We start from the raw sequence: 27,758 nt of genomic DNA, 5'->3' as shown, positions 1-27,758 counted from the left end.
ATTAAAGGTGTGTGTCATTGTGGCTACTGGGATTAAAGATGTGTGTTACCATAATCTGGTCTGTAAGGCTGACCAGTGGAACTGCTTTACTCTCAGATCTTCAGGCAGCTTTTATTTATTAAAATACATTTGAAATGCCACTATGCACAACGCCATGTCTTACCTACGAGTGCTGGCATTACAGGTGCACACTGCCATATCTTACCATATGAGTGCTGGCATTACAGGTGCACAGCGCCATACAAGTGCTGGCATTGCAGGTGCACAGCGCCATACAAGTGCTGGCATTACTGGTGCACACTGCCATATCTTACCATATGAGTGCTGGCATTACAGGTGCACAGCGCCATACAAGTGCTGGCATTGCAGGTGCACACCGCTATACGAGTACTGGCATTACACCGCCTTATCTAACCTTGTGAGTGCTGGCATTACAGGCGCACACTGCCATAAGAGTACTGGCTTTACAGGTGCACACCACCACATCTTACCATAGGAGTGCTAGCATTGCAAATGCACACCGCTATATCCCGATTTTTTACATGCATTCTGAACACTGAACTCAGGGCATCAGGCCTATGATACAAGCCCTTTCACCTGCTGAGCTGTCTCTCTGGGCCTCAATTTGCTTTTATTGAGAGCTGGCTCTCACTTTTACACGTCATTTGTCTTCTGAAAATTATCTACTGGTGCATAATAACACATGCAACGTATGTGTATGGAAAATCATGTCCTTCATTTAAAAGCGGGCTGTCGAAGGGCCATTCCCTTAGAGCTGTCTCTGTGTGTTCCCATCGGACTGTCTCTGTGTGTTTCCATTGGGCTGTCTCTGTGATGTTCCCATCAGAACCCTACAGTGACACACTTCCTTCAACAAGGCCATACCTACTCCAACAAAGCCATACCTCCTAATAATGCCACTCCCTGTGATCTTATGGGGGCCAATTACATTCAAACTCCCTCAGTAACAAAACAAAGTGTTCCCTTTATCACAGAAGGCAGTGAACTGGACATCTCTGTGACTGTCTTCCTAATACATCCACCTCCCAGTGCATCCAACTACATCCACGGCATTCTAGTCCCAGATGATCTGGCTTAAAGAACACAGCTAGTGATGAGCCAAGAGTTGCAGAACATGATACGAAATGAACACAATTCTGAGAAATGATCAGGTGCCTCACAATGATGCTGAAGAATCTTTATCAACCTGGGAGGCGTTGAGGTCCTTGTTGTTGCCTGGGGTAGCTGGAAAGGGCTCTTCTGAGTTCAGGCTCTTGTCTTGGGATTGCCGTCTTCCAGCTAGCAGAAGGATGCTCAGCTTCACAGGCCCCCTGACTTCCAGGAGAAATATCACTTCCCATGAGTCATCCACCTTGCCCATGGAAGAGCCAGGCCTGATTTCTAAGCAACCATCTTTTAATAATTCCAAGCTCTCTCCCGCCCACGTTCATCCAGAGAGAATGGGTTTATGACATTCCATCAGTGACAGCAGGGGTGACAGAGCCAGGAAAATATTCACGGGAAGAGTACAGCAAGGGCTGATGTCTACACTGCCGACACCAGCGGATAGGGGTCATCCACTCGGTGCTGAGTGTGTCAGTCAGTCAGTGGCCCCGACTGTGGCAGCCCCCTTCTATACTCCACTTAGTCTTCCCCTCAAATTAAAACATGCGTATTTCTAAGCCCACTTTACTGATACCTTAGGAGGAATCAGAGCCTTTGGTAATTGACACAAGGCTACAGAAGGGATCAGAGCATCTTCGCTTTTCAGCCCATCTTTCCAACTCCCTAGTGGTGCTTCTGTAAGCCTATGGCAAGAGATTGGAGGTAGAGCGGGTTTAGAAGAGGTCCTCTGTTACACAAATGTTCGGTTTCCCTTTTAAAGCACAGATTGCAATTTTATAAAATATAAATGTCAGCTACTTTGGATTCTGTGACCAGCTATCACCAAAGTCACAAAACTGAGTAAATAGAAATTAAATTAAATCTCCACTGACTATCGCTTCAGACGCACAGGAGATGCAATGGGCTATATGCATCCTGCCCCAGGTACTTGTTCAAGAATTGTGCATGGCTCCGTGAGCATCCGTGAGGTACATCACACACACACGCACACACACACACACACACACACGTGTGCACGCGCACAAGCCAGAAATGAATCACTCTTCCATACACTAGCATCTGACCGAAGGAAACTGATACTGTGAAGGTTAGCCATCCCTTCACATGTCTCCCTTAGCACTTGGCAACTATTCATGCATGGATGAATCTACAGAGGCCGAGAGGGTAGAAGTCACTCCACACTGCATTGCAACCACACACAGATGTGCCAGTCTTTTGTCAACAGCCAGAATGACCCCTATGTGCCCCCCCCCATGAGTCTCTGTATATTAGGGCTACCTTGTGTTTAGAAACAAGTCCATTTTCTCTGTTTCTAGCCAATCAAAGGCATGAAAATAGCATCCACCTAACCAGAGTAGAGGGGAGGTGACAGGCATTGTGTTTGCCCATGACATCTGACCCCTATTGACTTCTTCTATCTCTTCATAAATGTAGATGTGACTTTGTCATAATTTTGCCACTGGAGAGTTTACTTGGAACCCACGGGAAGACCTGGGTCAAAGACAACCTGGGAGGCGTGTAGAATTGTTTAGCTCAAAACCAGTGACGTTAACGTTTGAGAATTCCAGACCCAGCAAGAGCGCTAAAACATTCTCAAGAATATCCTGTGGGCAGCACACAGAAAACATGCCTTGCTCAGGGCTGGAGGGAAGAGAATGCAGACTACACAATGACCGAGACACCCTTGGTAATTCTTCCTGTATTTCTCTTTTGCTCCTAACTACTGACTATGAAATGATCATAGGCCGAGTCCTGAGGGACCTCTTCCTCCTCTGTGTTCATGGAGGGGCCCCCTGTGGAAGGAGAAAGCAACTCCAAGTTCTCCTCCGACCTCCACATGTGCACTGTGGCACAAGCCCTTTGCACACGTCTCTCCACACCATTTTAACCAATTTTTGGAGATAGGTTCTTATGTAGCTCAGGCTAGCCTCAGATGGATTCTCTCTGTAGCCAAAGATACTCTTGAACTCCCAATCCCTCCCTCCTGCCTCCACCTCCTACACCCTGGGATTTCCATACCACCATACCTTGGTGTGTGTGTGTGTACACATGCATATATCTGTATGTGTGCCTGTTCATGTGTGTGGGTGGGCACCTGGGCACCAGGGCTTACACCGGTCTTCACAGTTCCACCTTGTTTGAGACAGGGGTGCCATTGGTAAGTCAGACTAGCTGGAGATTCTCCTGTCTCCGCGCCCCATCTCCCACAGACACTTGTGCTACCGTGTCTGGCTTTAGTGAGGGTTCTGGGGACTTAAACTCAAGTTGTCAGGCCTGCATCGGTACCCAACAAGCCCTCTCTCCAGCCCTCAGCCATCTTAAACACTCGGGTCAGGGCCCTAAGGTAGACTCCGATTGCTCTGCAGCCATCACTGTTAATCCCCAGAACGTGGACTATTCTGTATCAACTCCTGTCCCACTAAACACTAAGTCTCCATTCTCCACGATCCAACTCCTGGAAGCCACCACTCAACTTTCTGTGTCTATGAACCCAACAGCTCTGGAAGTGTTGTTTGAGTAGAATCGCACACTGCTTCATATGATGTGTTTAGTGGCTATTTGCACCTCAAATGTGGAGAAATGCCTCTTCAAGCCCTATGCCCATGTTTTAAACCAGCTTTTCTGGTTGCTCTTGAGCTGTGGGTGCACTTTATATGTTCTGGGTATTGACCCTGTGCCCCTTATATGCTTGGGAGTATTTTCAACGCCTTTTAGTATGCTGGGTTGTTTTTTGTTTGTTTGTTTGTTTGTTGGATTTTTCGAGACAGGGTTTCTCTGTAGCTTTGGAACCTGTCCTGGAACTAGCTCTTGTAGACCAGGCTGATCTCGAACTCACAGAGATCCGCCTGTCTCTGCCTCCTGAGTGCTGGGATTAAAGGCGTGCGCCACCGCCGCCAGGACCAGTATGCTGTCTTTTTACTCTGTCGACAGTGTTCCTTGGTGTACAGTATTTTTAATTTTGCCGTGATTGATATTGTTTTTATTTCTTTTGCTGCCTGTGACTTTTGGTGACATATCTGAACAGTTGCTAGTGAATTCTGTGGATTTTGGGTGTAATAATAATATTGCTCATATCTTACGCATGTCCTCATCTCTTTGAGATGCATGCTGGGACATTGTTAATGAGCAACAAGGTCCTCATGAGTTTATAACACAAGAGGGTAGCAAATGGGAGAGAAATGTGCAAGGTGCCTGGCTGAGCAGCACAAGGCTGAAGGGCTGCATTAGGCTTCAGAATTCATTTGAAATATTCCACAGTGGAGAATTTAGAAAGCCAAGAGGACCATGAGCATATGAGCATCGTTCCTGGCTACATGATGCTGAGACAAGAAGCACAGATCCGCACAGGATCGGTTCCAGAGGCAATGTCTAGACCCATCCCCACTGAGTTCTGAACACACGCTAGAACCAAAGATTTTATCTCCCAGAGAACCAGTTCGTTGAAGTCAACCCCTAAGAGCCTTTGCTTTCTATAGGCGGAAACGGAAGCTCAGACAGAGTCATTTTCCAAACATGCTAAAGTCATGAGTGACAGGACAGAGATCGGACTCCAGATCTGAGTGGACACAAAGCTACTCACTCAGGCTGGGCTCCCGAGTTCCCTTGGTCTTTTCTGTTACAATTTTCATTTCTGCTCTCTCTGGCTTCCGTTATGAGACAAATCCACGAGGTTAGACCAGTCTTCCCAAACACGTGACACAGGATGAGCGCCTCAGAAATCCGTGGAGTTCTGAGGACACATGGTGAGTCCCTGCTGGGTCCCTTGTGCCTACACACCCCTGGCTAGTATGGGAGAATAGCCACATGGGGATGCCTCTCACCTGGGGCCAGCTCCTATGGCAACACAGGCTTGGATGCTTCTCCCGAGCTACTCTGATCTGAAACTCCTGCCCAATCTTCAACCTGAGTTAGCTCCATGTCCTTTCTGGAGCAAAGGCCAATGAATCCCAGCAGTGGATGACCAGGTGGGTGGGGCCTTGTGCTAGGGGCTGGTTTATTTTTATTTGGGGGCTAACTCTGCTCTAATTAGATTTAGCACATTTATAAAAACAACCATCCGTACGGCTGAAGTGTGGAACCACCACACACACAATTTGCCGTGCACCAGTGACATAAACCCACTTGGTAAACACGTTATAATTACTAGTTAAGATAAAGCCAAGACAATCCCACTCAAAGTGCTCATTTCAGTGAAAGCTCCAATAAACACTATATTGTGGCTCTGGAGTCTCCAGGGTGGCTTCCTACACAGTGATGACGTGACCAACAACTGCACAAACAGGATTTCAAACATCTCGCAAGCAATTTGCCAGGATTCTCCGGATAAACCACTTACCCGATATTGGCATCTTTCAGATATCCGTGCACATCAGCAATGCATGTACGTCCTGGTTTTAGACCCCACTCCTTTCTGGTTCCAAAAAAAAAACCAAAAAAAAAAAGCTTATAAAAGACAGTCATAATCATATGCACACCCCCCAAAACAAATGAGGGGAGAGTCGCCGTCTCTGGCACGGAGCTGAGGGCCTCACAATGCTGTACATTTTCAGCCTCGCTCTGCTATTGCCTGAACTGAAGCCAAAAAGCTTTCAAAACCCTGCCTTCACCAAACCTGAGGAAACTGCCAAGGCAGAAATTGAATTCTAAAGATGAGCTGTGACTCCAGCCACGGCTCGCTTTTATTGCCTTTGTTTGTGTAAAAAATGTGTTTGTGATCTGAAATGAGGACGCCGGCACACCAACGTGATCCGTTACAAATGTGCCCGTCTTCCCCAGTGCAAGGCTTTCTTACTTTCTAGGATTGTTTTTATTACATTGGTGTGTTTTCTGCAAGACTGGAAATTATATTCCTGGTGATTTATATAATATATATATATATATATATATATATATTGAATTGTGGTTTGGGGAAGAAATAGCTGTAAATTTGAACTTCCTGAGTTGCGGTTGTCGAGTCTCTTCTACTCCTCACAGACAACGCGAAGACATGGAAGGTGTTTTGTGCCTCAGTGACTGCCTCCTCGGAAAAGAGCAAAGCATCACTCCACCCCAAGCCAAGCTCAGCGCAGTGGATGAGCCCTTGTCCCATCTGGATGGGGCTAGAGCCTCAGAGGCCCATTAGTCCTGCCTGAGTCGATGTCCAGTTCTCTCTGGCCAGTCCCTCAGAGATAATCACACACTTGCTGCTTCCGTACTGTGGGAATCCGCTGTCCCCAGGGCCTGGCTGGGGACAGCCAGTATATTTGGGGTGAGCTGCTGGTCCCAGCTTGGTTTTGGAGACAGAGCCTCTCAATGGACTTGGAGCTCACTGTTTCAGCTAGGCTGGCTGTCCAGGGAGCCACTGGGATTCTCTTGTCTACGCTTGTGCCTCACAACTGTGTAATGTTGACGGAAGGAAAGGCCTGGCAGTCAGACAGGGCTAACTGGCTTGATAACCAGCAAGGCTGACCCGAACCCGGCAGGGGCTGTGCCACTCTTAGGCGGCAGCCAGGTCCTCTACTTACCCTCTCTGTCCCTGTGACCCTAACGTTACCCTTGCCCTCAGGGGCAGAGCTGGTAACAGTGGGGTTTAAGAAGGGGTTCGGAAAGGACCGAGCATTGGGTCAACAAGGAGATCCGTGTTCAACGGGGAGAACCTCCCAGCTGCTGAAGGCCCATATTTTGCCTGTGGGCACTATCTGCCATGGAAAAGACCACACAGGGGCAAGCTGGATAACAGGGAAGAAGGGCCATTAAACCAGCAGCTCAAAGAGCCTCTTTGCTAGAAGCAGGAGCACAGCCTGCTAAGCCACCAGTAGTGCTGTATGGAGCTGTCCCGCTTGCGTGCAGCCTGAGTGTTTACCTTCTTGTTCCCCCAACAGCCACCTCCTCTACCTGACACGCTTAGATCCACTCTTAGAACCTGTGGGTTCTGTAACTTTGTGCTTTGAAGGAAAAGCTAAAGACTTCTTTAAAGGTCCTTAGGGAAGAAAGCAGTTTGGAAATGATATCAAGGGCGGATCGCGTGCAGATAAAGTGCCCGTGCGTTTCCTTCAGAAATCGATTGACATCGTCGACCTAGCTGGGAGGAGACTGCTCTCTTTGGCATGTTTAACGCTGAGGGCGCTTCCCTGTCTCAAGGGGGCACCTGCCTCTGCTGCTGCCAACTGGCTTCAGTGCACTCCCGTGAGCTGCAGGCCTGCTGTGAGTGAGGGCTCCAGCCCACATCAGTGCAGCTGTGTGTCAGGGGACCTACATTCCTCTCCCCCGAGTCCACTCTGCCTCTGCTCTCTCTGCCCCCCCCATAAGTAAGATCATGTGCCTGGTTTATGCCACATCATACAATGTCCTCACGGGTCACCCATGCCATCACAGACGACGGCGCTTCCCTTTGTCATTTTTTAATATTGAATAGTGCTCCGTCATGCGTGGTACCACAGTATCTTCATCTGTCATCTGCCGATGAACGCTGAAGTCACTTCTCCTTGTAGCAGTTGTGAACAGAGCCGCATTTAGGGGCAGACATCCTTTAAGGTAGCGAGCTTGTCTCCCCAACATTTAGTGGTCTTACAATTATTCCAATCGCCATTTCTTTGGGAACCTCTGTAGTTTTTCCGTAATGGCCAGGCCCAGCCATATCCCCACCGACAGAGTCATAGAAGTCTTTCTTGCTTCTTATGTCCCACCTTTCCAAAGGGAGCTACCACACAGTGGATATGAAATCTCATTCTACTGGATCCTTATCTCGCCTTCTATCTAAAAGCAGAATTGGCAGACAGCAAAGGCTGAACAAATGAAGGAGTAACACTTCAAACAGGTAAGCTGAAATTCTCCGTGGAGGCAGAATGTCGGCGTAGCGCGGTCACTAGCCAATGCAAACCCTCTACGCCCTCAGCAGGCCTCAGAGTTCCAGCCAAGAGGCTGCAGCCTTGTGATCTCAGAGAAGTCTATTTCTGACCATCCTCCAAACAAGGAGCAGCATTCTTTCTCCTCCTCCTCCTCTCCTGTGAGGTCTGTCAAGTCCTTCAGTCTTCCTCCCTGAAGGGGTATCTGGGAGCCAGGCCCCTAAGCAGAGCTGGAAGCTGGCTAAGAACCAACCTGACCAGCTAAACTCAATGGTTTCCCATAGGCTACTCAGCATCATTTTGATTGGCTGGGTGCATTTATTCAAATGAGGTAGTAAATAAGGACCAATCAGAAGAGAGCCTGTTGCCCAGGAAGGGAAAGCAAAAACCCATCAAAGCTGGGGAGTTTCCACGCAGGGGGCTGCTCTGTCTCTCCTCCTTTGGTGCTTCAGTGGGAGCACACCAGGAAACCTGGACCTGGCGTATTGTGGCGGGGAGTGTCAACTGTCAAAATGACAGAATCGGGAATCACCTGAGAGGAGAGCTCTGGGCATGCCTGTAAGGATTGTCTTGGTTGTGGTTTAACTGAGGTGGGGAAACCTGTGGGTGGGACCATTCCCTAAGCGAGGTGAGTTGGACGCTAGCTTGCTCTGCTCACTCTCTGCTTCTCGACTGGTGTAGCCTGAGTAATCCCTGCAGGCTCCTGCTGCCTTGACATTCCACGGCGATGGACTGAGCCTTGATCCGCGAGCGAAATAAGTCCTCTGGCCGTTAAATTGTCTTTATGATATGATTTTATCACAGCAAGGGGAATAGAAAAATAATGATACGAGCCCCTTTTGTTTATCTCTTGGTCATTTTGTGTCTTTTGTGAGAAATGCCTGCTCAGGACAAAAGTCCATGTTTCAAGTCATTTTTCATGTTTTGTCGTACAAGTTTTTAAATAAATTTTGTCTATTAACTCTCTGGTCAGATACATGTTTGCAAATACTTTTCCTGGCCCATATGTTGTCTTTCTGTTTCCTTGAGGCAGATTTTTGGTTTGAGGCTGTCCCACCTGTTTATTCTTGCCTTTGTGGATTAGACTTACAGCTGGAATCTAAACTTCCATCACCAAGCCCAAGGCATGTGTTCCCCCTGTCATCTTCTGCGACTTGAATGGATGTAGATTCCACATTTGAGTCTCCTACCCACCTTGAGCTAACTTTTGTGTGTGGTGTAAAATGAGGGATCAATGGCATCTTCTGCGTGTGGGTTTCCCATGTCCCCAACATAACCAAGAGATTGCCCTTCCCCGTTCTGTGTCCATGTTTGCTTTTCTGTGATAAGCACCAAGAGCAGAAGAAACTTGGGGAGGAAAGGGTTTGTTTTCTCCTACAGGTTACTGCTCATTATGGAGGGGAGTCAGCGTAGGAACTAAAAGCAAGAACCTAAAGACAGGAACTGAAACAGAGGCCATAGAGGAGTGCTGCTTACTGGCTTGCTCCATGGTTCTCTGCTCCCATGACCACCTGCCCAGTGAAGGCAGTGACCATAGTGGGGTGGACCTTCCTACATCAATCTATGATCAAGACTGTTCCCCAGAGATGCCAGCACAAGGCGATTTGATCTGGGCAACCCCCAATTGCAACTCCTTCGAATGACTCTGGGCTGTGTCAAGTGGACAGCTGTACACGATATTCTGTGTGTTATAGCTCTCACTAGGAATTAGACGGCCACGTGTTGGATTTATTTCTGCAACTCTGTTCTATTGGCATCCCACTGCTGTGGCAATGACAGCTGTAAATGATTTTAAATCAGGATGCACTCAACTTGGTGTTTCTTTCTGATTGCTTCTACTGTTGAGATTCTTTTGTAACTCCGTGCAAAGTTTAGGATGCCTCCTTGTATTTCAATAAAGAATACTGTTATAGCTGGGTGATGGTGGCATATGCCTTTAATCCCAGCACTCAGGAGGTAGAGGCAGGTAGATCTCTGAGTTCAAGGCCAGCCTGGTCTATAGAGCAAGTTCCAGGACAGACTCCAAAGCTACAGGGAAACCCTGTCTCAAAAAAACAAAACAAAATAAAATACCATTGTAATTCTGGTAAGGATTCCAAGAAATCCGTGTATCACTTTGGTTGATATAGATATTTTCACACTAGTTCTGACTCATAAACCCTAGATGTCTTTCCACCTGTTTGTGAGTTATTATTTTTTTAAAATATCTTCCAATGATTCTATAATTTTTGATATGCAAACATTTTACCTCCTTATTAATATTATCCCTGAGTATCTTTGTCTTACAGGTGGGATAGATTTGTTTATTTCCTTTTCAGTCAAGTGATTATAGAAATCCTATGGACTTTCCCATGTTGGACTTGCCCGCTGTGACTTTCCTGAACTCATTAATAGTTGTGTAGTTGTGCAGAATCTCTGGGATTTTTGCAGAGAGAGACATGACATCTTCAAATAGAGGTAAATAACATCTTTCTTTCTGACTATGACTTTTTTTTCTTCTTTGATTGCCTTTGTCAATACTCCTGGTTCTTGTTAGTAGTGGGAATGGCAGAGTGGGCATCTCTGTCATGTGGTGGGTTTTAATGTGGAGGCTGTCAGTCTTTCCCTGTTGGTCATGAAGTCAGCTGTGGCATTTTCCTAGCCGCCCTGTTGCGGCAAGGACGTTTCCTGCTACACTACACTAAGACTCCATCAGAGAAGGATACTAAACCATGCTAAGAGTGTTCTGTTGCCCCGTGTTAATGTCGCCCACCAGTGATTGACTTGCACACAACCTTGCATGCCTGTGAGCACCAATCCCACTCAGAGGTGAAAGATAATCTTTTCCATGTGCTGTTGAATTCAGGTTGCTAATGTGCCCACTGGGGCTGTTTGCATCTGTGTCCCTCAGAGGTATTGGTCTGTGACTTCTTTTTCTTTTTGTAATACATGTGGGTATGTGTGTACATGTTTGTGTGGGGTGCGTGTGCGTACATGTACACATGTGTTATGCGTGCATGTGGAGATCAGAAACAAACTCAAGTGTCATTTCTCAGGAATGCTGTCCCTCCTTTGGGACAGGGTCTTTCGTTTTCAAAGCTCACCAATTAGTTTAGGCTGGCTGGCCAACTAGCCCCAGGGATCAGCTTACTACTGAGGCTCACGCATGCATCTGGCCCGGCATGTTTACATGGGTTCTGCAGGTTAACCTCAGGTCCTGTGTTTGCCCAGTGGAGCCCTTTACCAACTGAGCCATCTCCCTAGCCCTGGCTTCCTTTTCCAGGGGTGTCTCTTCCCTGGCTCAGGTGCCAGCGTAATGCCAACCTTGTGAAATATGTGTGGACGTGTTTCCTCTTGTACAAGCTTTTCAGAGGCATCAGTGCCCTGGGGGTGGCTCAGTGACATAGGGCCTGCCTGGCATGCATGAACCCCTCAGCCCCTCTCTAGCAGTGCACACAATCATGCTGGTTGTAGTGTCTCTGTCAATGCCCGGGAGGCCCCTGTCACTTGGCCAGCTGGCCCCAGACGATTCTTTGTTAGAAGGCTTTTAATTAGCACTCTTGTCTATTACTGGTCTTCTCGGGCATCCTGATCCTTTCCATGTCTGTCCAGCCGAGCTTTTTCTCTAGGAATTTACCCATTTCCTCCAGGTTATCTAATTTGTTGGCCTGTAATTGTTGCTAATGGTCCCTTATGATCTCTTCATCCTGAGCCAGCTGTCAAAGCATCTCCAGCTCTTATTTCTGACTTCATCAGAGTCTCCCTTATTTTCTTAGTCTGGGTAGGGGGTATTGATTTTGTTCGCTTTTCAAAGGATCAACTCTTAGCTTCATTGATTTTTTTCTATGAATTTTCCATTTGCTCTCTGTTCCGAAATCTGTCTTTCCTCCTGCTGATGTTGGGGCTGCATGTTTATTTTCTGGGCTGTTTATTAAAGGTCTTCTCTTTGAACACAGACATTGATTCCTGATGAATTTCCCTCTTGGAGCAGCTTTTGCTGCATCCCATAAGCCTTGCCGTATCCATCGCTATTTAAGATGTGTGAGCCGAGTGTGTGTGTGTGTGTGTGTGTGTGTGTGTGGTGTATATGTATGTGTGCATATGGTGGGGGTATATAGTATGTAGTAATATGGTGGGGTGTGTGGATGTGTATCTATGTTGACTATGTGTATATATGTATGATGAGGTGTGGTGGGAGGATGTATTTATGAGGTAGATGTGAATGTGTGTACATGTGAATGTGTGTTGGGTGTAGATATGTGTGAATGTGAAGGCTTACATGTGTGCATATGTATAATGATGTGTGCATGCGTGTATGTGTGTGTGTATCTGTGTGCTGTCTCTGTGTGTGTGTGCATGTGTCTGTGTGTCTGTGTGCTGTCTCTGTATGTGTGACTGTGTGTGTGTGACTGTATGTGTGTGTCTATGTGTATCTTTGTGGGTATATACAGAGGCAGAAGCTCCAGGAAGAATTCTAGTTCCAGCAGAATCACTCGGAGGGAGCACCCGGACCCTGAGCTCCACCCTCCTAAAGCACCCACTTCTCCGTTCCAATCACTACACTGAGCTCCTATGGCATCAACACCCACCCTTCTTTTGAGAAGACATAAACAGCACAGGGGGAAATGTGTGGGTGAGAGAGGAGGTAGGGAGTGGCTGGACCCAACACCTAGTGGGTGGCACAGGCAGGGGTGGAGACAAAGTGCCCGCCATCTGTGAAATTTACCCAAGAATAGCCTTCAAACAGCCTGAACACTTGTTCTACATGCCCCATTCCTCCCTGTGACCCCAGTGCGTGTTCAGTTCCCCTACAGGACTCTGGAGCAGTATTCAAAAATGTCTATCTTGTTGTGAGCACAGGCAACTATGGCACAGGGCATCAGGTGCCAGAGGGGTTGGATGCGAACCTTGGGCTATTTGGAGATCATCTACAAGGGTAAAGTCTATATAAGAAACTGACCTGCTAAGCCACACAGGAGGGCAAGGTCCCCTGGGTGGGTCCTGGGGATGATGATGTCCCAGGGTGACCCCTGACAGATAGAGCCACAGAAGAGGAGCATGCCTGGAGAGAGGGTCTTGGTGAGCATGCCCAGACTTGCCCCAAACTCACGGGTCCACTTTGATATGGTATTCCCCTCTGTATGCTGTTAATATGTTTTATCGCCATTGGCTAATAAAGAAGCTGCTTTTGACCAATGGCTTAACAGAATAAAGCCAGGCAGAAAATCCAAACAGAGATGTACAGAGAGAGTAGGCAGAGTCAGAGAGAAACCATATGGCCGCCACAGGAGACAGACACTGAACATTGGATGGAACCTTGCCAGTAGGCCACAACCACGTGACAATTCACAAATTAATAGAAATGGGTTAATTTAAGATATAAGAGCTAGCCAAAAAGAAGCACGAGCTAATAGGCCAAGCAGTATTGTAATAATATTGTGTGTTTATTTTGGGTCAGGGCAACAGGGAAGCAAATAAACAGCCTCAGACTACACCACCTGCCTCCTCCTCCCATGTGCTGGGATGGTATAAAAGTCATAAACACCGCGCTCTACCTCTAAGTATGTTTGTTCCTAATCTGTAGCTGGGGAAGTCGAGTCATGGGGTGTTAATGTTGCCAACTATCTCAAAGCTGTAAGTAGCAGGACGGTTTGGCAGGGAAGCGCTCCAAGCTTGTCTTTTACTGCCCCAAAGCCTCTCGGGAGTGACAGCTGTTTAGAGACACCTCCTGTTGTCAATCACTGCCCTCCTGACTGTTTTTCTTTGTCCTGACTACCAATGCCTTCCTTGCTTCCGTGGCCTCGGTTCCCTTTCTGTGAGGGGTGATGGTAACACCTGCCACGAGCATCCACAGGTGCTCACCTTCACGTCACCTGAGGTCAGCTTGCTCTCACTCCTTGGCCTTGGTGTCAGATGGCCCTTCTTCTGTCATGTTACCTGATATCCGAACTAATCCTGGACACCAGACTTTACACCTTCTCCATCTCAATCTCTGCATCAACTATGTAGCTGTCTTTAAAAGATAGAACATACTGATAGACTAGTTGATCGATTTAGAGAGAGTTGGTGTGTGTGTGTGTGTATGTGTGTGTGTGTGTGTGTGTGTGTGTGTGCTCATGCCATGATGCACACATAAAAGTCAAAAGACAACTTGCAGGAGTTGGTTCTTTCCTTCTTCTCTGTGGGTCCCTAAGAGCAAACTCAGGTCACCAGGCTCTCGGGGCAAGTGCCTTTAGCCTTTACTGGCAGAGCCAATCTATTGCCCCAAGACTGCAACCTTCTTGTAGGAAGGGACTGTCCTTTGCCTCTGTGTAACTATTTCCTGTATAGACAGCTGGAATTCCAGGTCTGGGCAAAAAGATGCCTCTTTGTCTTATTCACTTCTACAACCATGCTCATCTGGTCCTTGGGAAATACTCGGGGAGTCTGGGACTCCTAAGAGCCATCATGCACTTGGTCACTGCCTAGCAAGGCAGATAGAGAGCTGCCATGGTGTCCACCTAATTCTTCTGCTTCCTGCAGCCCTCTTCCCTTCTGCCCTTGTTCCTATCTCGCCACTGCCGCGGAGGCCGAAAAGCTCCATCCTCCCACAGTGCCGCACCAGCCTCTCCAGCCTCTCGGCTTGCTTTGTGTTGGAGCCTAGAACCCCCCATCTGGAGCATGCCTTCTTTGATTTGCTTTTCAGTTGAGGAGCTCTGTGAAGCCAGGGACCGTTTTCCAGTTTTTCACCTGCGGTGGTGCCTAGATCCTCTTCTGGTGGTCCACCACCGCCCCAAACTCACATGGGATTATCAGGAGTTGCCCTACTGTGTAGCTGTGGGCCATCACCATGTGTTCTGTTGAGGTGACTGTCTGCCTGTCTGTCTGTCTGTCTGATCCATTTGACTGCCATCGTAAAGATCAGGTCTTATTTACACTTATATTCCTGGAGCTTAGCAACATGCCTACAAACCATGGTGTTTTCCTTAATGGAGAGAGCTAATGAACAGATGACTGACTGACTGAATGAATGAATGAATGAGAAAAGGCAGCCAACCATCCCTATAACTAATAAACTGGACCAGTGATATGGCAGCAAAAGAGAGCTGAGTGACTTTAATGGCAGATGCTGGGAAGGGTTGCAGGAATTGAACTAGGGGCAAGCAGAGCGCTCCACCGCTGAGATCTGCCCTGCAACCCCGAGACCGTCTGCCCTTCTTACTCATTTCTGCCGGGAAACAGGAGACACCGCAGCACTGCCCTTGAGGAAGCACACACTGGATTCTCTTGCTAAGGAATCCCACTGTTAAAATGAACTGCCATGCTCCCTTCCTACCAGCACCATCTCTACTATAGTCTACATAAATTCTTGTCCTTATGTCTACAGGTAAGTGCAGCTCCCATCCCTTGTCAAGCAAGCTTTGGGTTGAAACAGACAGATATCATTACAAGAAGCCACAATAGGTCAAAATGCAGAGACCGTGGGGTGTCTGTCTCCAGATAATACATTCACAGCATCGCCCCTAGACCCAAGGCTCAGAGAACACTGTGGAAGGAGAGGGTGGAAATTGTGTAAGAGCCAGAGGACCAGGTCAGCTGCCGCGAGATGGTCTCATCTGGAAGAGAAAGGACATAAAGGGGTGGGTGGGGAGGAGGAAGTGGGGAAGGAGGGGTGAGGAGTGACTGTGACCAGAATACTCTATATGAAAACTTCAAGTAACTAATATTATATTATTTTTAGTATGACAAGCTGTCACACCAATCGGGTATCCACACCAGTGTGCAGATCTCTGTCACTTTTTAAATTTAAATCAAACAAACTCATGTGACTGGTGGCCCTAGCCATGGGCAGCTGGACACAGAGCACTTCTGCCACCATAGAAACTACTCTGAAAGCCCAGCTCTAAATATTTGATGACCTTGAATGGTTCTTTGTCCATTTGGGGGATAACATAGAGGAAGTTATAGAGGAGAGGAAAAGGAAAGAAAGAGACATGGTTGTTGTACGCTGTTTTAGCATTTTTGCTTTTTTGGGGGCCCACCACTCAGCTCCCAGATAAATCACATGTGGAGACTTATTCCTAGTTATGAATGTCCAGCCTTAGCTTGACTTGTTTCCTGACAGCTTCTCTTAAATTATCCCAAGTACCTTTTCCTCTGGACTTTTTCCTGTTTTTACTTCTGTATAGCTTACTTTTAGTCTTCCTCCGTGGCTGGCTGCGTGGCTGGCTGCGTGGCTGGCTGGGTGACTGGGCCCCAGCATCCCCTGCTCTTGTTCTCTCATTGCTCCTTCTCATTCTCTCTCCTCTCAAGAGTTCTTCTATTTATACTCTGTCTGCAGCCCCGCCTATTCTTGCTCCTGCCTCGCTATTGGCCGTTCAGCTCTTTATTAGGACCATCAGGTGTTTTAGACAGACAAAGAATCCCAGCTTCACAGCTAATCAAATGCAGCAAAACAAAAGTCACACACCTGGAAATAATATTCCCCAACATATGGCGTCTTCTTACACCATGATTCCGCATGGATACATACATGGCAAAGAACAGCAGTGAAGCCACTGGGTCTGCACATTGTCCTGTGGGACTCGCAGTGAATTTCCCCCCAAATGCACAGCATGGGCAATGGTGGAGAAAATGGTTGCTGTTGACAGAACGCCGGCCTCACAGTCTACAGTGGGTATGGTAGGATTTGATTTGGGACCTGCGGAATAACCACGGTATGATGGTGACATGGTGAGCCGATGCCACCTGCAGCTCTTCTGCTCTCAGCAAATGTCACTGCCACAGTGAGTCTGAGATGCCTTTCTCTGCCTGCGTTGAACCCTTCAGCAGACTAACCACATCCTCCTCATTCTGATCCTGCAGCCCAACCATCCGTGTAGACAAACTCACCCCATCTCCCACGGGAGCAATCTCAGTGGCCCTTCTTTGTCTCCTCGACCTTCCCACAACATGGCAACAGAAATCCATCCGTCATAATCTGTGATGGCTGCATACAGGACAGTGTGGCAGAGGCCCGCAAAAGGGCGTGGAGGACAACCTAATGAACGTTGACCCCACCCAGACTCAGACTGAACCAGACTGCACCACCACACTTCAGGGTTGCCCCACACTGCCCCCCCCAGCACCCTTCTTCTTGAAGGGCCTCATTTGGCTAAGTTGGGGCACTCTAGAATGGCTGGGCTGGCAAGTGGTCTATGTGTTTGACCTGGAGGTTGATGATGAACCTCCTCGCTGCATGCGTCTGCTCTTGTGTAAAAACACTCTACACAACGTCTAGAATGTGTTAGCAGCAGCCGTTGAAGGATTACTGTGTCACAGTGATGACTATTAAAAGCCTTTCTTAAAACAATGGGGTGCTGTGACACTGGGGGGAGACCTGTACCCAAGCCAGCAATAGTCTTTTCCAGCCTTAAGGAGAAAGCGTGCCCATCTACGAGGTGACCCCTCAGCCCAACTGTGGGGCAGTAAGAACCTGAGACGGTGTCCCTTTGGAATCTGCAATACAAAGTCTGTCTTTGGAACTTGGCACACAAAGGTTTAGAGGTAGATCTGCTATCTCAGAGAAATGATTACGTTTCGCCTAGCAAGGGCTTCGTACCCCTTGGAAGGAAAATGTGTCTCGTGGCACCTGCGTAAATCTGGTTCACAGTTGAAATGATCTAATACAAACACAATCTTTGGGTGAAAACTCACGGCTGGAGTGGATGAACTCCACCACCTCCTAAGCCGCTCGCCAAGGCCTACAGCCTGCCTTGAGCACGTGCCTCACTTTGGTTTTGCATAAGTGATTAATTATTTGGGTCATCGTTGAGAAGTGAGGTTCTTGGTCCTGATGTAGTTCTGAGTTTAACACATTTCACAGCCTGGTTGTATGTGAACCAAGACCAGATCATTCCCGGTCATCGAAAATCAGCCTGCGAAAATGTCTCTGTACTCATTGCCTCATATCAGAAAAAAAAACTGTTTTGAACTCTTGTGCAGGTATGCAAAGCAGAAGTATATTATTAAAAGCTTTATTAAGAATTTACAGAGCCAGGCAGTGGTGGTGCATGCCTTTAATCCCAGCACTCGGGGAGGCAGAAGCAAGCAATCTCAGAGTTTGAGGCCAGCCTGGTTCACAGAGTGAATTCCAGGATAGTCAAAGCTACACAGAGAAACTCTGTCTCGAAAACCCAAAAGAAAAAATAAATTTACAGAAAAGTAAAAATTTGAGGAAACAAAATTAATGCTGAAAAAAAGAAAACTACTCCCAGAAGTTGGGAGGAGTTCCCAGGGGAAGAAAAAGCTGTTGGATTTCTTTTGTCTGGGTGTTTTATAATAAAATTGGACAGAGGCTGAGAAACCATTCATTGAGATTGGCTGATTCTCTGGGCTGTCATAGGCTGAGTCGACGGAGGGCCCATATGCTCCACGAATGCCCCTAAAACTGACCCAGGGAGACGATCACGGAGTGTTCCATATGACGCACACAGCTCGGGGTCGTTGATGTCCCCCTCTGTCCATCTCTGGCTCAGCTCTGACACTGAACATCTGCTAACTTTGTCACCTGTCAACGTCACTGCTCGCCAGTGCCCCAGCCTCTCAAGCGCTGCTAATTATACTGAGATCTCTTTGTTGCCATGTTCACATGACCAGCTTTTAGATTGCCACGGCAAAGAGTCACTCTATCCCAGCCACCACGAAGAAGCGACAATCTCCTGTCTAGTCTGTATTTATCTGAGCAGTGGTCTGGGGTGATCTGCTAGGGTGAGCCTTCCTGCTAGAAGCCACCTCACAATCCGGTCTATCGCAATTAGCGGCATTAGAAGTAAGAATATGTGGATGATAACAGTGCTGTCGGTGTGAAGAGGGTTGGGGGACAGCCTACTGTCACTATCCAAGAGCCCCGTCCCTCCTCTTATCTATCTAGCTTGGTTACCTCTCACCCAGCCTGCAAGTCCTTTTATTCCTCTTCTTCGGGATTCCAGACTCTCCATGTTAAGCCTTGGTCTTCCCTCAATCACAGCCTCTGTGCTTGCTGCACCACATGTGAGCCCCTTGTAACTGTCACTGTGGCCTTTGTCCCCTTCTACGTCTTCGAGAAAGGTCCTGCACCCCTACCTACTCTGCAATGGGCAAGAGCTCACTCGAACATGCCAGAGAAGACATGCGTGGAATATGCATGGGAACGGCGTGTTTCCTTTAACTGATGCAGGCACCTGCTTTTTGGAAAGAGGGCTAGTCTCTTTGCCACGTTGATATCTTCATCTTGATGATGGAAGGCCAGATCCTTATTCTTTGTCAACTAACGAAATCATCAGCTTCTTGCAGAAAAAAATGTGTGAACCTCATCAAGGATGTATTTATGTCTCCAGCTTACCAAAGTCACAACAAATTAGAGCTATAAAAATGACAGGAAGTCATTAATTTTGGTTGAAGCTGGCGGACAAAAACACTCTCTACAAAGAAACAGTGAAATTGAACTGGAGGGTGGGGTGGAGACTGACCCCTCACAAGTCAGCCACTTTATCTCTTTCCAGAAGAGGAACTGTGGGAATCTGGCCTCTCAGTGAAGTTCTGCCCTGAGGGAGGCTGGAATAGAGAGAGAATTCAGGGGCATCACCTGAGAGTTGACGCAGGAGGAAGGTGAAGGTTGTCTGGTACATTAGGGCTCCAGTCCAGCCCCTTCTAGCCCACCATACCAGTGCAAAGAGGCCCGAGGATGATTTGCCCCAAACACCCTTGAATGTGACCAGGTTTGGAAATGTGGCCTTTGTAGGCACCATTGGGTATGCTGAAGTCATATGTGGGAGAGCTGTTCCAATCCATCATGGCTGGTGTCTTCGGGAAACTAGGAAAACCACCCCAAGGACGCTGACCATGTGGAAATAGATGGACTTAAAGAACACCATGTGACAGAGGGTCAAGGGCCAGAGAGATGAGCCAGGAGGCACCAATGACCAAGGACATCATCAGAAGGTAGAAGAGGCCAGGAAGGAAGCTGACGTTAGAAGGGTCATGACCTTGCTAACCTCAACCCCAGAACTCTTAGAGAGTAAGTCCCTGTGTTTGAACGCACAAGATGCCAAGCTGTCCTACCTCAGCCCTCCCCAGAGGGACGGGGTGGGGGAAGTTGGGGGTGGGGGTGAACAAGCCTACAGATATGCCTGCAGGTCATGTTCTTTCAAGTATGTAAAATCACACGTGTAAGAGGGCGGAGTGGAGCCAGGTGGTAGTGGCCCACGCCTTTAATCCCAGCACTTGGGAGGCAGAGGAAGGCGGATCTCTGTGAGTTGGAGGCCAGCATGGTCTACAGAGTGAGTTCCAACACAGCCAGGGCTGTATAGAGAAACCCTGTCTGGAAAAACAAAACAAAGGAGGAAGAGGGGGAGGGATCAGGGACAGTCAATGTGGTGGAAGATATGTTTCCTTTTCTTTTCTTCCCATGGCTCTGTTTAGTGTTGTCTGACAACCTTTTGTTAAGGCCAATTAAATATGCAATGAGTTAGAGAGATGACTCAGTGGTTAAAGGCACTGGCTTCGCTTCTGGAGGACCCAGGTTCGATTCTCAGTACCGATATGATGGCTCCCAGCCATCTGTACTGTACTCCAGCACCAGGGGACCCGATGTCCTCTTCTGGCCTTGGAGGGCACCAGGCCCACCTGTGGCACACAGATACGCAGGCAGGCAAAAGACAATACACATCAGATTTAAATTTATAAAAAGAAAGAAAATGCGCAAAATTCATAGGCCGGGCCCGTTTGTCGATGCTGGCGACCACGCTGCCACCTCTGTGCTCAGCTGCACTGCTCCAGTGAAATCGCAGATGGAGGCAGAAGTCACATTGCTCGTCACCAGGCCGGCCGAGCTGTGTATCTTCAGAAGACTGCTTCAGTCTGTCAGCTCTGCCCCTGCCCCGCTGGAGCGTCCTTCCACACCTTCCTTCTAGGAAAAGATCACCGTTACTGTTTCAGTCGCTTCCCGTTCTCCCCTCCATCTCGGCACAGACTCTAAGGAAGCCGTGCTAGAGCTCACGGTGCGAGCCGTGACTCTTTGTCGTGACGGCTTCGGGACACCCTTCAGAACCCCCCCCCCCATCTCACCGTTTCTCTCTTTAGCTGCATCTAATTCGGTCTTCAGCCTGTCCAGGGCGTCTCCCTTTGACACAGGGTGCTCATATAGCCTAGGCTAGCCTCAGGTTCACTATGCAGCAGACACAGGGTGCTCATATAGCCCAGGCTAGCCTCAGGCTCACTATGCAGCAGAAGACCTTGAACTTCTGAGTCTCCTGCCTCTGCTGTAATCCCGGCTGCTGGAATTACAGCTGTGTACCATCACACCTGTGCTGGGCTGGGCTGGAGTGGAACCAGGGTTTCACACAGGCTAAGTGCACACTCTACCACCCGAGCCATATTCCAGCCCCTCTGTGAATTCCTAATTGTGCGATCATATTTTTCCTTTCAAATTTTTAAATTTTATACACAAATCACAATGCCCTCTTAACATGGCTTTTCTGTCTGGGTCATGGTAGTTCTGGTTTTCGCATCTCTTGCTCCTGACCATTCTCCATGTTCTGTCTCTCTGTGCCTGACAATCTTGGACTATGAGCTCATGACGTACATCTTCAGAGTAACTGAAATCACGTGAGGTACAGGACTGTGTCTTTCTTGACGGGAACTCTTTATGCTTCTGTGGTGCACCTGGGACCAGTTGTTCTCAAAGTCTAGACTTGAAGTTTTCCTCATCAGTGGGGATCAGGATTCTGGACCTGAGCGATACTAAACATACCAGGACCCTCCGTTCCTGCAGTGCAGCTCTGCAGGGTGCGATGCTGACTAATGCTGGATCTCTTTCAGCAAAGCCCTCAAATTCCACAGCAACTGCCATGGTCCAGGTTTCAGCCACTGTTTTAGGCAGTGCCAAAACCCCAAACGGCCCCATATTCCAGGCTCCTGTCTCTGGACTCAGGCCTCCAGATTTTGGGGCAGTCATTATCAACAATCTTGTAAATTCCCTTGATGCTAAGCTGGGGCTACCTATCATGCTTGAAAGACAATGCTCTGCCCATATATATATATATATATATATATATATATATATATATATATATATCAACAAGAAAAGTTTTTTATTGAACACTGCCCAGTAAAGAGGCAGGCAACATACTCTAGTTGGCCTCCCACCTGCTGGTAGGGACCAGACTTACAGAAAGGGTGAAGGGAACACTTAAGGATGGGTACAGATGTTGGCATGCCATGCCTCTTCTCTGTCAAGTGTTTCTTAGTGTAAGGATCACCCTCTCCACAGGGGACTTTGAGCTTGTGACATCAGAAGGCCATCATCTGTGTGAACAGCCTTTGTCCAAGCAGGGCCAGTCAGTTCCTAGCTGGCCCCTGGCAGGTCCAAGCTCATCTCAGCAAAACTCCCTCACAAATCTTGCCGTCTGCCTAGTCTGCCTACTCCCTACCTCCACTTTGTTGCTTTAAATTTTCATTTTGTTGATTTTCCATTTACCTAGCTTCTTGGAGTACCCTCTGTGGGAGAGTTATTGGGAGTTACCTTGTCTGTGCTTCTTGGAAGTAACTCTTCCCTCAGCAAGAAATTCAAGTGTGAATAAAGCGCTACTTACAAATATTTCATTTAGAAAAATTCTCCCAGATCCCTTTAAGATGTTCCCAAGCAACGGTGCTTCAGGTGTATTTACCTCGCTGCAGCTCTCTGCACTGTTTCACATGTCAGACTGCCATCATCTGTGTAATAAGGACAAGGAAATTGTGGCCTGGAGACACCTAATAGTTCAACCCAGAGCGCGGGATGGAAGGCTGCCCCTTTGATTCGAACCCAGGCTGAGCGCCTGGGAAGACTGCCATCTCTTTCTTTTCCATAAGCAGAGAAAGCCGATCAGGAGCTGAGCAGCAGCTACAGCCAGCCAAGAAACCAACGAATCAAATAGGTTCCCTCCGCCTATTCCGTACTGATGACGTCAGGTTCCCACCTATTCCGTACTGATGACGTCAGGTTCCCGCCTATTCCATACTGATGACGTCAGGTTCCCACCTATTCCTACTGATGACGTCAGGTTCCCACCTATTCCTACTGATGACGTCAGGTTCCCGCCTATTTCGTACAGATGACATCAGGTTCCCGCCTCCTATTCTGCACAGATGATGTCAACCATAAAATTTGACACCTTGCAGATAACGGCTGGAGAAACCCAGAGAGCAGAGGAGTAGAATTAATTTGATGCTGATTGTCCGAGGTCTGCGGCTGGAACCCCCAATTCTTTGCTTCCCCACCCGTAACTGTCGTCCACGGATATTTACTTCATTTCCACGCTCCTCCTTTCTCCAGCCGTGGTTAATGGAGGAAATGTCGATGCGACTGTCTGCTTATTTTAGGAAGTCTATAGACTTGAAAGCGGGTTTATACTTTTTAATCAGAGAAACTAGTTTGGCTTTTTTTTCTCTCCCTCTCTCAAGGACAAAGCCTCATGGGATGGCAGCAAGTAAACAGGCATTGAAAATGTAAATATTTACGTGCTCGGCTAAGGGAGAAAGGATTCTGACCCCGAAATAACTCCGGAATTGTCTTAGATAGTGGGCTTGGAAGAATATCATAATGCATTTTATCATTATTTTAAGACATAAAACCATGAATCTTTGTGTAAAATGCTGAGCTTAAGCACACATTCCAGAAAAGCATCAAAAACAATAATTAGAAATTTTTATTCCCTTCTGTTTGGGGATCCGTTGATGAGCCTCCACAAAGCAGCATGCTGCACAGACGGTCGCTAAAACTCTTCCAGAAAATACCAGACTCCGAGAAAAATCTGAAAACCTGCTGGAGAGCTACGTGGCTTCTTCCCTGTAGGGATTCAGGCTGAAGAGGGACCAAGAGTCTGGTCTCCCATCAGCTCCAGCCACAGAACTGCTGGTCGCAGGGTGTTTAATTTTCAAGATGCAGAGTTCAGAGGGCACCCCCCTGAATGGCATAGAGAGGATATTAAAAAGCCCTGTGATCGTACCAATAAAAAAGAATGTCCAATCATATACCCGTTACTCTTTAAGTGTAAGCAAATTTGTCTACATGAGCCAAATAAGACTTGGTTCATCGTTGATCTTTTAATATAATAGACTATCATGGTTAACAACTAGCTGTCATATAAAACAGATGCTTTCAGATTTTATATACATGAAAGATCTTCAGTTTCTGAGAGTATACAGGTTCATCTGGCAAAGGGTAGAGAGCACAGCCTAGGGGGAAAGAAACCTTTGTAAATGCATCTCCTTAGGAGAGGATGAATGAGCTGTGTGTGTGTATGCATGCCTGGCATATACATGTGTGTGTGCGTGCATATTACACATATACATTTGTGTGAGTGCACATGCCCACATAGTCATACACACATGTACACACATCCATATATATGTATGCACACATGAAAACATGCACACATATGCATGAGCACACATAGATACATACATGTACAAGGCTTTAGGCAGACAAACATGCATGCATGCATATATAATGTGGTAGTTAGGATGAGAATAGCCTCCGTACGTTCATGTACTTGAACACTTGATCCCCAGTTGGTGGATTACAAAAGCGGGTTGTTGGAGGAGGAGTTGGGATCAATTCAAGTACCTTCGATCACCCACTTATGGCTCCACCTGAAATGGCTCAGCTAACCAAAGAATCCCAGAGGCAGTCATGCAGCACGGGGAGACTGGCAGTGCTACACTAGGTCCCACTGGCACAACTTACTCCCAAGGGGCTCACAGACATCGAATGTGTCCTACCGCTACACCAAGACATGCCACAATGCACCTCCCCAAGCCCACCAAAGAAGCACCATCCTATTCAGTCTGCAGAAACGGAACTGTCAGCTGTGCAGATATCAACACAGAAACATGAGAAGCATAAGAAAGACAAAGGAACATGAAACCTGCAAAGAAGTTAGCAACAGACACCAAAGAAAAGGAAACAGATAAGTTCCTTGGAATGTAAGTAAAACTGATTTTTAGAAGGGAGCCCAACAAGATACTATACAATACAGACAGTTCATTGAATTCTGGACAAACTTCACATGCAGTGGAGATGGAGCACAGAAACGAATCAGTCTTAGAACTGGGCAAGAAAGATGGCTCGGTTGGTAAAGCGCCCACTGACCAAGCAGGAGGATCTCAGCACAACCCTAGGAACCCAGCTAAAAAGCCAGGTGCAGCACTGAGTGTTTGTAATCACAGTGCTGGATAGGAGAGAGGTAGAGCCTGTGATCTCAGAATATCAGATTCCTAAGCCAGTGAGAGACCCTGTCTTGAAACAAACAAAACCAGGCAGTGGTGGCCCGTGCTTTTTATTACAGCACCCAGAAGGCAGAGGTAGGTGGGTCTCTGTGACTTCAAGGCCAGTTTGGTCTACAGAGTGAGTTCCAGAACACCCAGGGATACACAGAGAAAATCTGTCTCAAACAAACAAAAAACAACAAAGAAGGTAGCAACCCAAGCAATAACACACACACAAATTGACATACGCGCACATGTGTGCACATGAACATGCACAGTCTTTAAACGGAAGAACTTGATGTTTTAAAAGCACAATGGGTGGCCTCAACAGCAGACAATATCTATCAGGCAAGAAGGAATAATTTATGAACTTCACTGCTGGTCTTTTTAAATGAATCAGACCAAAAACAGAATAAAAATTTTAAATGAAAGAAAAATAAATTTAACGGGATAAAGGAAGCTTGTAAAATTTATGGTACATTGTTGAGTGAACAGGCTTTGATACTAAAGGAGGGAAAGGCCATATAAATCTATAGTAATTTATTTTATTAAATAGTAAGTAGAACTTTTTAAAACACAGAAAAGATATATTTTTAATTGAGGAAGCTCCAAAGACTGATTCAAGCAAAATGGTGTCAACTTTGAGGTATATAATAACCAACAGTCAGAAGTCCGAAACAAAGAGAAAATTCTTGAAACAAGAGGAAAATATCGAGTCTTATATAATAGCTATAAGGGAATCCCCGTTAAAGTAATCAGCAAAGTCTTATAGACCAGGAGAGAATGAAGAGACAGATTCAAACTCCTGAAAGAAACAAAACCGAACACCAGAATACTACACTCAGTAAAGCTGTCTTTCAAAAATGAAATGAGAAAAGATAGTTTACAGGATAAGCAAAAGTGACAGGGATTCAGCACACCAGAGAGTCTTGCAACAAATACTTCTAGAATGTAGACACCTCAAGACAAAATAGATAAAAATTGCTATCATAAAAAAAACCATGAAAATATAAAATATGCCAACAGACCAGATACACAAAAGAGAGTGAAACCTTACCAGTTCAGAGAACCTCTAAACCAAAAACATGAAGAAGGGAAGAATAAAGATGTACAAAGGGCATAAAAAAATAAACAAAATGACTGTAGTAATTCCTCAACTATCGAAAAGAAGCTGAAATGCAAACAGCTGAAGCCCCAACGAAAAGAGACCAGCTGAATGTGCTGAGAGGGAGGGGCTCAGTGTTGTGTTGCCAGCAAGAAACTCACTTCCCCTGGCAAAGACACACAAATAGAAAGTGAAGGTAATTATTTTCAAAAGAAAGTCAATAACAAACAGGAGCAGCTTTGCTTATGTTAGATAAAAATAGACAAAGTTTTAAAACAAACTATAAGAAGAAACAGAGTCGCCATATAAAGACATCAGTCCAATAATGGAAACTCAAAGTCATAAACATACATGCTTCTGTGTATGTTCAACTAAAGAAAACATGCATCATTGGATGGGAAGGAAAAGACAAGACTGCAGTACAACAAATCAGCTGAAGAGACAGAAACACGGGCACCGGAAATATGATGTGTACGTGCACTGGGATACTCTTCTGCCACAGGAGACACAGCCTTGCCACCCATGGCAATGCGGACAGAGTTACGTGAAGTAACCCAGGCTCAGAAAGGTTAATTCTGTGTGCTCTCATTCATATGTGGAAGCTAAAAAGCTGACATCACGTAAGTCAGGAGGAAAGTATTGGTCATTAGAGATTGGGATGGTGGATAGAAGGAGGCTGGAGGGCAGGTCACAGGGTAGAGTCACATGGGAAAAATAAACTCCTATCTTTACAGCACAGTGGGTTGTGTTGTGTCCAATGCAGGTTATATACTGGGTGAACAAGATGGGAAGAGTTCAAGGGTCCCGAAACAAGGGAAAAATCATCTTTAAAGAGACCAAAATGCTAGTCGTCCTGACTTGAGTGGATAAACTATCAGTTCGAAAGCCAGAGGACAAACCATCTTTGAAAATAAATAATTTTGAATGGAAAATGCCTCCAAGACCACACTCTATGTATCCCAGAGACTATACATCCTTTCTCTGGTGCTGAAATCAGTCACGCTGCTTGCTTGCTTTCATTCCAGGTTGCAATTCATGTAAAGTAGAAGACTCACAACCAAAACTAGTAAGTTACCTTCTGTTATTATGAGAAAGCCTTATAAGCAGTAATGGGAAAGAGGGGATAAAGGGAAAAGGAACAGGGAAAAGGAGGAACTGAAAAAATCTTCAGTGGTTGTGGGTTGTTATCACTATACATGCATATATATGATGTATATATGCTTATATACACATGTGTATATATGTCACCATATATCACTATATACAAATAGATATGTTTACAAATATACTACCACTATATATGTATACATACATACATATGTGTGGGGGGGTATATATGTATGTATATGCTTATGTGTATATATAGTGATATATAGTGAATATAGATATGAATATCTATTCATATAGCTCATGAATGTTTTATTCAGAGTATGGTGTGGTTCCGCTCCAGGCTTGAGTCTTGTTTTGTGTATAACAAA

This window comes from Myodes glareolus, chromosome 23 (assembly GCF_982192425.1).
Source record: "Myodes glareolus chromosome 23, mMyoGla1.1, whole genome shotgun sequence".
Classification (NCBI taxonomy): domain Eukaryota; kingdom Metazoa; phylum Chordata; class Mammalia; order Rodentia; family Cricetidae; genus Myodes; species Myodes glareolus.
Note: the sequence above shows the minus strand (reverse complement) of the source record.